Source organism: Triticum aestivum, chromosome 1D (assembly GCF_018294505.1).
Source record: "Triticum aestivum cultivar Chinese Spring chromosome 1D, IWGSC CS RefSeq v2.1, whole genome shotgun sequence".
Lineage (NCBI taxonomy): Eukaryota > Viridiplantae > Streptophyta > Magnoliopsida > Poales > Poaceae > Triticum > Triticum aestivum.
The window spans coordinates 23,387,208-23,396,634 of NC_057796.1; positions in this window are offsets into that span (position 1 = coordinate 23,387,208).

The following is a 9,427-nucleotide window of genomic DNA, read 5'->3' on the forward strand; positions in this document are numbered from 1 at the left end:
CTGAGCTCAAATTAGATAACTTGAAAAAAGGAGATACACTCTGAACACTGGAGAATGGTGATGCCCTCATTTAGCCCACCAGTAGTTTGAGACAATAAACAGTTCGAAACAACGATGTATACAACATTTAAACACTGACTAGTGACTACTACTGACACAAACAGCAAGACATGATAGTTCATAAGAAGTCTTGCTACACCACCAAAACGCACCCATCTGCAGCGCTCAGACTCTCGTGATCCAGACGAGAATGACATTCTAAACAGAGGCAACTATTACATAGTAAGAGTGACATAGACGAGGATGACCAAATGACAAGGAATATGCATAACAAAAGAAAGAACTACCCATCCAGAACAAGCAGCAAAGACAACAAAGTCATTCGAAGAGATGATCCAACACCATCATAATTTGCAGCCCCGTTTCAGCGACCAATGATTCGGAGACACAAGTACTCCACCCTTTCGACGAAACAGCCCAATTACCTATCAACCTGAAGGCTTGAACCACATCACTGCCTGTCGTAATTGAGACATCCAAGGATCAAAGTTAATCCGGATGCCTTTGTCATTCTCACCTTCTTTTGGCTGCAGGCTGTATCGTTGACAATCAGGGGAGTTTGCTCCCGAACTCCTAGGGCTCGCCGTGTAGACACAGTTTTCCATAGCAAACAGAGCCTCTCTGCCATCAAGGTCCTTGCCAACGGTGATCTCCTGGTTAATCGGATAATTGAGTCCGAGAAACAGAGAGTGTGAACCAAGGCTGTTTACCCGCCTCCAACTAAAAAATCCTGAAGGCCCCAACAAGCTGGTATCCTGCTCATAGACGTAACAGCCACTGTCCGGATACTCACGTATTTCACGGTGCTTGTATACAGTGGGGTTTTTGCAATATAACTTTTCCGGCTCATGTGTCCGAATGATCATCAGTCTTTTGCCGTCGTCTGATCGAGCGAGGAACCAGTTGTGCTTCCCTGTTTTTGGCAAAGGTGGTGTGATTACAAAGGGCAGTAACTGTAGGGACACTGCATCATATCAAAAAGGACAGGCATTGTTAATGTAAGATCAGCATTGTTCAGAGTATGAGTAGGATAATGCAAGAAACAGCATTGATATGTCCCTGTTGGAACTGGGAGGAAAATACAGGGAAATGTATACTGGGTTCGAAAATATAGAAGTGCCATGCATGGTTATACTCATGTTATCTCGCAATCGATTCTTCACAGGAAACTACCATGTCATGCATGTTATGGAATCATGTTCTGTCCTCACAAACAAATTCTTCAAGGTAACTAACAGACCATGCATTGTTATATACTCGTGTTCTGTGGGCAAAAATTTTGTGAGGATATTATTCTAGCCATTGATTGCTGAAGGGCGAATATAGGTATGTACACATGGTAAGCATTACAGGATTTCACTACTTCCAAATATAGAGTTCTCCATATGCACATTTACTTCCCTAATGTATGGTTAGATGAAACCAACAGTGTGGTGCATGTTTCTACATCATGAAAATGAGGAAACTAACATGGCCATTGATACACACTCATATTTAGTAGTAGTATATAGATTACTGTAAAATAAGGAGAATATCCATATATTCCTAACCGTTTGATTATTCAGGGGTACAAATTGGCTGTAATGACATGATCACAATCGCATGAATTAACTCATTCCAAATATAGCTGATTTACGGCGTCTCTAATACATTGCCATAGTTCTACTCAAATTCTGCTCAAACAGGGATATGCCAATCATCACAAAAAGTTCAAACAGTGTCATGGCGTCATCATTAACATGAGAGGAAACAACTTACACGCGCCGTCCCAGCAATACGTGGTGCCATCTGCTTTGTCGATCGCGTAGATGATGCCATTGTGTTCAATAGCATCACAGAAGTGTGTATCAGCTTTGACGATGATCCACTGCGAGCTGAGTTGTCTCCAGCTAAAGAAGGCACCGGCGTAAAGATAGGCGAGTCCGCGGTCGAACAAGGCAATTAGCTTGAAGTCTGCATAATTCGCATGTCGTGTGGGCACTTGGCAGATTACAATCTTCTGCAAAACAAGGTCCGTCCAACTGACGTGGTAATCTAGATGACTAGGACCGCGATGGTAAAACTCTATATAATCCAACGGAGGAAGGATAATCTCATGGGAGGTCTGGAAGTTCACGAGCACCAACTTTTTACCTTCTTCTCTGAAGGCAGCCATCCAGTGGGAGTTCATGTCGACCCAGTACATACCTGCCAAGATGTTTCGGGCGATGGTGATTGGATCGAAGTCGAGGGAAATGATGTACGGCGACCCACTACATACCTGAGAAGTTTCGGCTAATGGAGATCGGATTGAAGTCGAGGGCATCATGTACGCCTCCGTATCATGGTGAGCCAATCTCGCAAGACCAGATAGCAGCAAGCAGGGTGTCTTGAAAAGCTTTGGCTTCACTTTGATGATGGCCGTGTGCATGCCCCTCGAGCATGCAGCCAGCCGCAGGGCGCTCAACATATCCATACACGAACAGCAGAGGTCGAGGATGTCACTGGGGAGATTGCTCCAATCGCGGCTCATATGGATCCTGCACAGTTCGCGTTCGGCCATGGTGGAGTTTGGAAGGTGGGGTTTTGGGGGGCTTGATTTATGGGGGAGAAGGCTGTCGGTGCTGGAGCGGCTAGCGAGGGAATAGTGGTACTGGGGAAGGCGAGCGAGGCAAGGGTATGCGGGGGCACAGTGAGATAATGAAGAGTGACCTCAGGATCTCCGGTGAGACGGAGATGGAGATGGAGTGGTGCTAGGGGAGAGGGAGACGAGGCGAGGCATGCTATACAGCGGCGGTGACAGTGACTACACGGTGCACAAGGTGAGGCTGACTTTGGTAACCCGGACACGCCACCTGGACTGGTGTCACCTCAGGCGCAGGGTCTTGTCACTTCACTGTGAGGACCGGATGAATAATAGTATTATGACCATCAAGTGTAGCACAGTTGTATTACTACTAGTAGGAGTAGTAGGAACATGAGTACACTCCCGTGCTAGCATGCCTCTGGGTTCACTTCATCCTCCAGCTATCATCCATATTGCGAGCAGAACCAGATTCTCGTGCATGCGGAAGCGCGAAGAAGGACTTTTCTTTTTTGAGGATAACCGCATATTCCTTAACTGTAGTAGGAACATGAGTAGTACCCCCTCCGCTCCTCTTTTGTCTGCGCATAATTTTTTTCAGTATTTCTCTAATTAGTCTGCGTATATACCCTTTTGCATGCGCCCATTTCCCTCCATGCCCCACATTCATAGCATTAATTAGCGTACGCATGAGCAGCTGCAGCCAGACTCCAGCCAATAAGCTGCAACATGCAAGTCGGCCATTCTGTGCGCGTGGGAGAGAGAAAAGGCAACCGAAGAGCCCGTCCAATCCATTGCATGCAGCAGTCAAACCACCGCAGCTCTCCTCATGCATGCTCATAACTTCTCCCATTTACTTCTCCATCGGGAACCGATTTTCCTTGGCTTTTTCACTACTCCTTGATCTTCATTTGCATCCAAACCACACTGCATTCACATTGTTTTAACCTCTTCACATCCTCCTGGAGTAATTCTGAAGCCCCTATATATAATCATCTTCTTTAGTTAGACTAGCCATCTAATCCTAATTCTCCAACCATAGCCCTCCGGTCCAGCGGTTCCAAATGGAGAAAGAGATCGAGATGCAGGTTTTTAGCGTCCAACATGACCTCATCGAAGGCTCGTTGAGCATAGTTGCCACAGTCACCGACCACCCAAGGGTTGTTCGGAAGTGGATCAACAATGTATCCAACTCCCTCCAAAAGGTGGAGATGAATGTCATCGGTCTCGACGCAGAGTACACGGAGCGTGCCACTGGGAAGATCCAACGCGCCGCTGTCCTTCAGCTGTGCCTCGAAGATGATGTTTTGGTGTACCACATCATACACGCGGCCTCCATACCAGGTGAGCTTCATGATTTCTTGTCTCGGGAGGACATATACTTCTGTGGGGCAGCCATCGCAGGGGACAAACAAAAGTTGGAGCCGTACAACCTTGATTTCAAAAGCATCGCTGACCTACAGACCAGAATAAAAATTCTTGTAGAAGATTGTGATAAACCGACACCATCCCTATTCGACGTAGCAAATTTTGTGCTAGGAACAAATCTTCAGAAGGGTGACGAGACGCTGGCATTAAGGTTGTCTGGATGGGAGAATTATCCCTTGAAGTACGAGCGGATAAAATATGCTGCCCTCGATGCCCGTGTGAGTTTCAAGATAGCTGCAAGGTCCAGAGAGCTTGTTGCGAAGCCGTCTCCCACGGAAAATGAGAAGAAGAAGAAGAAGAATAAGAAGAAGAAGAAGGAGAAGAAGAAGAAGAAGATGCTCCACCAGCAGCAAGGCATTATGGATGGTTGAACTATTTCCTCTCTTGTAAAAAAAAATATTCCCTCTCTATGTATATTGATATAGATGGACTATTTCGATGGTGTGCATGTCTTTGGAACAAGTAGTAGCGTGGGTCCACTTGACTATAAGGAACTATTTATCCGCCTAGCTTTCTCTACTACTCCTTCAGTTGATCGGTGTGCAATGCATGTGTCCGTAGACATGACAGCTTGTCCATGGAAGTTCAACTACGGCAACCATCATGTTTCATCCACTCCCACTCGTGATTCCCACGATGCCGCTCCAACCCACGACACAACGTCCCCCGACGTGCGCCTCACCCGTCTCGGCCGCACCGCCTCTCTGCCTTTGTGTGCATGACAGTGGGGCACCTTAAATGCAGCGAGCATCAAGTTTCTACCACAGCCACACGCGATTCCCACGACGCCGCACGAACCCATGACACCACACTTCCCCTGACCTGCGGCTCACCCCTCTTGGCCCCACTGCCCCTCTAAATTAGAATTTGAAACTTATAAAACGAAATGATTCAAAACAAGTAAACTGGGAGAGAGGGAGTATATCATAGGATGTGTCCCATACGAAACAAGTCCCCTGGTTAGTCACCGCGAAGATGCGGTTAGAAAGGAGCACGGCGTCTTCATACTCGTACGGCAACAAATCGGCCGCAGACAGCATGGTCCACCTTTGACCGCCATGTGCAATGTTCGTGCTATCTTATCCAATCTCACCGTGGTTCTATCGTACCAATTCATTCGGTGGCCCGTTGCATGGCTGGTCCCAATGTTGGAAAAAGGTTCTACAGGAACAGTGTCACCGTTGTAAATGTAGTGCAAATTGATGTTGGTACCCTCCCGTACATATGCAAGCCAATCTCCACTCGCACCGAGCCTAACCTGTGAAACAGTGGGCAGGGGGAGAATTAGGAAATGGACACGGAAGTAGTCTTTAGAATGCATTTACTACGTGGTCAAACTCATCTTACCTGCTCATCGGAGGAAATCCGAGTGCCCCTCAGCGTCGGCATCTCAAGGGGCGTCAACTTGCAACTACGGCCACGCCGCGCTGGAGAGCCCCCAAGGAAACATCCTCGTGCGTTCCACGAAACATCAAGATGCATTTGTATGAGTAGCTTATCTTGTGAGAGAAAAGGATGAACGAGGGAAGGCCTCAAGAGATAGAGATAGACACTACTACTACCAATGTGCGGGCCCGTGCGTTGCAATGGATCCAAAGTAGTAGAATAATACTTGTTCACATACTTGAAATATAAACACTCTAGTTTTGATATACATGTGTCAGCAGACATGACAGCTTGTCCATGGAAGTTGAACCACAACGACCATCACGTTTCTTGTTTCTACCACTGCCACACCCACACGTGATTCCCACGATGCCGCTTCAACCCTACCTGTAAGCACGACGTCCCCCGACGTGGACATGGATCCTCTGACGTGGCTATCACTGCCTTACCCTGCCTTTCCTTCGCTGACTGGTGGGACCCACACTTGCGGGTTCCACATGTCAGTGATAGAATGGTAGGATTGTTCACGTCAGGGTATCCTCATCCCCCCGACGTGCGTCTCATCCCTCTCGGGCCCACCGCTCCTCTGCCTTTGGGTGCATGACATGCGGGCCAGCTGAACTTTCTACCACAGCCACACCCGATTGGACGCAGTTTGCCTGCTCCGCTGCTGTGCTCCGATCCGTACTCCCGCACCATCGAATTTTCATCCAGCGGCTATGACACATTTCGTCCCGGGCATCAATCCTCAGCTGGAGTACTTCTGTACTACAGGTAGTACCCGCCGGTGTGGCCATCTATGCCTCGTAACGCCCCGACGCCCAGCTGTGGCACCCTCGCCATGGCCACGCCACCACCGGCCGGTTCATCTCGAACGAGTGAGTCGCGAACCACAACACCACCATGAGAATGACATGTGGGCCAGCCGCATTTAAGGTCTACATGTCATTGACTCATAGGTCGGGCACTAAGCCACTGAAGTTCGGTCCCGTGGGCCCCGAGAGGGAAATGTAACTCCTGCGGCAGGCCTTGTGGTGCTCCCGCAGTACGAGCTCGTGCCAAACCCGGAATTTGTTTCTTACTACTACCAACTACTAGTAAGGTACACGTGCATTGCACGCATGAGATTCTGGTGATTTGTGCATTATGCTTCTACATGTGGAGTCTTCTAGATTCTACATGTGGCAAAATCTCGTGGAATGTAGATGATATCCAACGGCCAGTAGTGCTCGGATTTGCCATCTTTGTACCGTCGGATTGGCTTCATCCAACGACCAACTTTCAAAGTTATGGTTTGGTTTGCAGCCTAAGGTTGCTACGCCTAAGTTTAGGCGTGCCACAAGTGTGTTTGGTTGCGTTCTCGTCTCAGCATAGTTGTTCCCTCTTCATGCATGCTCAACTCAACACCCCTCTTCATGTATGCTCTCTCCATGCATGCTTCTAGTGTATTTGTGCTAATCTAGTGTGGACTCATGCACCCTCCAAACACTCTACCAAACACCCAAAAATGGGTCGAGAAGGGAACTCTTGGGATCATGCACCCTTCATACACCCTACCAAACACACCAGGCATGTGTTTGGTTCATTGCCATACTTGTGGCTTGCCACACTTTTCTAGCTACATGGTCCACATGTCATAGACTCAACTTCTTGCCAAATCTTGCCACACTTGTGGTGGCCATTTTGTTAGCCACATTTTTTGTGGCAGACACACTTTGCCTAAGCTTAGTTGTGGCAAAGTTAGTCATGAATGAAGTTCAACCATGGAATCTTCTAGATTCTACATGTGGCAGAATCTGGTGGAATGTAGATGATATCCAACGGCCAGTAGTGCTCGGATTTGCCATCTTTGTACCGTCGGATTGGCTTCATCCAACGACCAACTTTCAAAGTTATTCACACACTATATAGGGGGTATAGATATAGATGTGCCGACCCGTTGCAATGGATCCAAAGTATATCTGTTTAGTGGAGTGCACTCTAAACACATTATCTATTTATTTTTCTCTAACCTTTCTTAGCCATGCAACCAAGACACATAAGCTTCATGGGTGCCCCCCACATCATATTATTCATACTACGTTGACTGAAAAAAAAGATAAATCACCCAAAACAAGATATTCCCGTTTTTGTTCCTACGATGTTGTGTCGTGCACGTACCTACTAGTTGTATAGTGGTAGTACTAGTTGTATAGTACAAACTTGGTACTAGTAGGAGTAGAGTAGTACGGAATGCTCATACTCTATCAACGAGCCCCATCTGACACCAAATTTCTTGGCTTCCGTGCTACAGCTAGATCTTCCCCTCGTTTCTGTTTTCCAACCCGGCGGCGGGCGGGGTGCGGTTTGCCAATAGTCGGTTTGCTCAACGGCAGTCCCACATGAAAGTGAAAATGCTAGGCAACACGCCTTCCCTAAGTTATGTGTCGTGCCGGCCGGGCCGTGGGGTACTCCCGATTCCCGGGCGTGTGTGGGGGAAGTGCGACGCGAACGCGGCAGGCCTTTTCCTTTTACTAGCAATGTGCCCGTGTGTTGCGACAGATGCAAAGTAGTAGAATAGTAGTACTTGTTCACAAACTTCAAAGAAATGACTCTTGTTTTGATATACTCCTAATATATTACTCCCTCCGTTCCGAAACATTTGTCTTTTTAGAGATTTCAAATGGACTATCACATACGGATTATATAGACATATTTTGAAGTGTAGATTCACTCATTTTGCTCCGTATATAGTCACTTATTGAAATATCTAGAAAGACAAATATTTAGGAGCGGAGGGAGTACTTTTCACTCAAAACATATTTCTCAGGCTGTTTTGATGAGGTGAGGGAGGGATGTGGTTGCTTTCAAGATAATAAGGGGTTTTCTGCAAATTGAAGCAGAGAAGTGGGCTATTGCTGCAAAAATGCCACAACTTACCTCACAGCCGTTAGATGCAGATCTAATGGTCAGAAACGACGGATGGCAGACACACCACCATCACCAACTGAGTCTTTTATAGGAGTATATATTTCTCAGGCTGTTTTGATGAGGTGAGGGAGGGATGTGGTTGCTTTCAAGATAATAAGGGGTTTTCTACAAATTGGAGCAGAGAAGTGGGCTATTGTTGCAAAAATGCCACAACTTACCTCACAGCCGTTAGATGCAGATCTAATGGTCAGAAACGACGGATGGCAGACACACCACCATCACCAACTAAGTCTTTTATAGGAGTAGGAGTAGAGAAACATGTATAAATTGTAACATTTTTGTTCTGCTCCTTGGCACGATCGATAGATAGAAATAACGATTGGAAACGCAAGGGAGGGCTATTTCCGCCAGATAAGCAGGGTACGTAGTAGCTAGGTTGGCGCATCGTCAGTTTGGTCACACGCGGTCCGACATGTTCTAGTGTTTCTAGCAAGATGCCCGCGCGTTGCACGAAGTTGATGGAAAAGGTAAGCACAACTTATAAATTGACGGATGGAGTACTAGTTACAGTGATGCATATAATTAAACAAAGGGATCGCACATGTCGATATTGACTGGAACGAGAATGCAACAACACAATAAAAATTAAGGCCATGATGATGATGCGATCGCAGTGGTGGTTACAAAAGGCAAGAAGAAAGATGCATCCATCAACATACCACCTCCTCCTCCTCAACTTAGTGCGCCGGGCCACCGACCGACGGCTAAGGAGCGGTGGCTTTTGTGGCGAGGTCGAGGTGCTTCTCAGCAAAGGCATCCAAGGCTTCCAGCCGGTTGAGGAAGGCCAACGTCATAGCGTCCTCACTGGCCTTGTAGATATCTGTGTACACGATTTGCTCGTACACGTGGATGTGTAGGTCGACGAATTCTTGCAGGCCGAGGCATATCGCGGCGAGCGCGACCTCCAGGTGGACATTCCTCGTGGCGTCGGCGGGCAGTCGCAGGGCCACCAGTGCTTGAAAGAGGTTCCGGCCATGGAGGCCAACTAGGGTGGCAGACAATGAGGAGCCCAGGCGCACG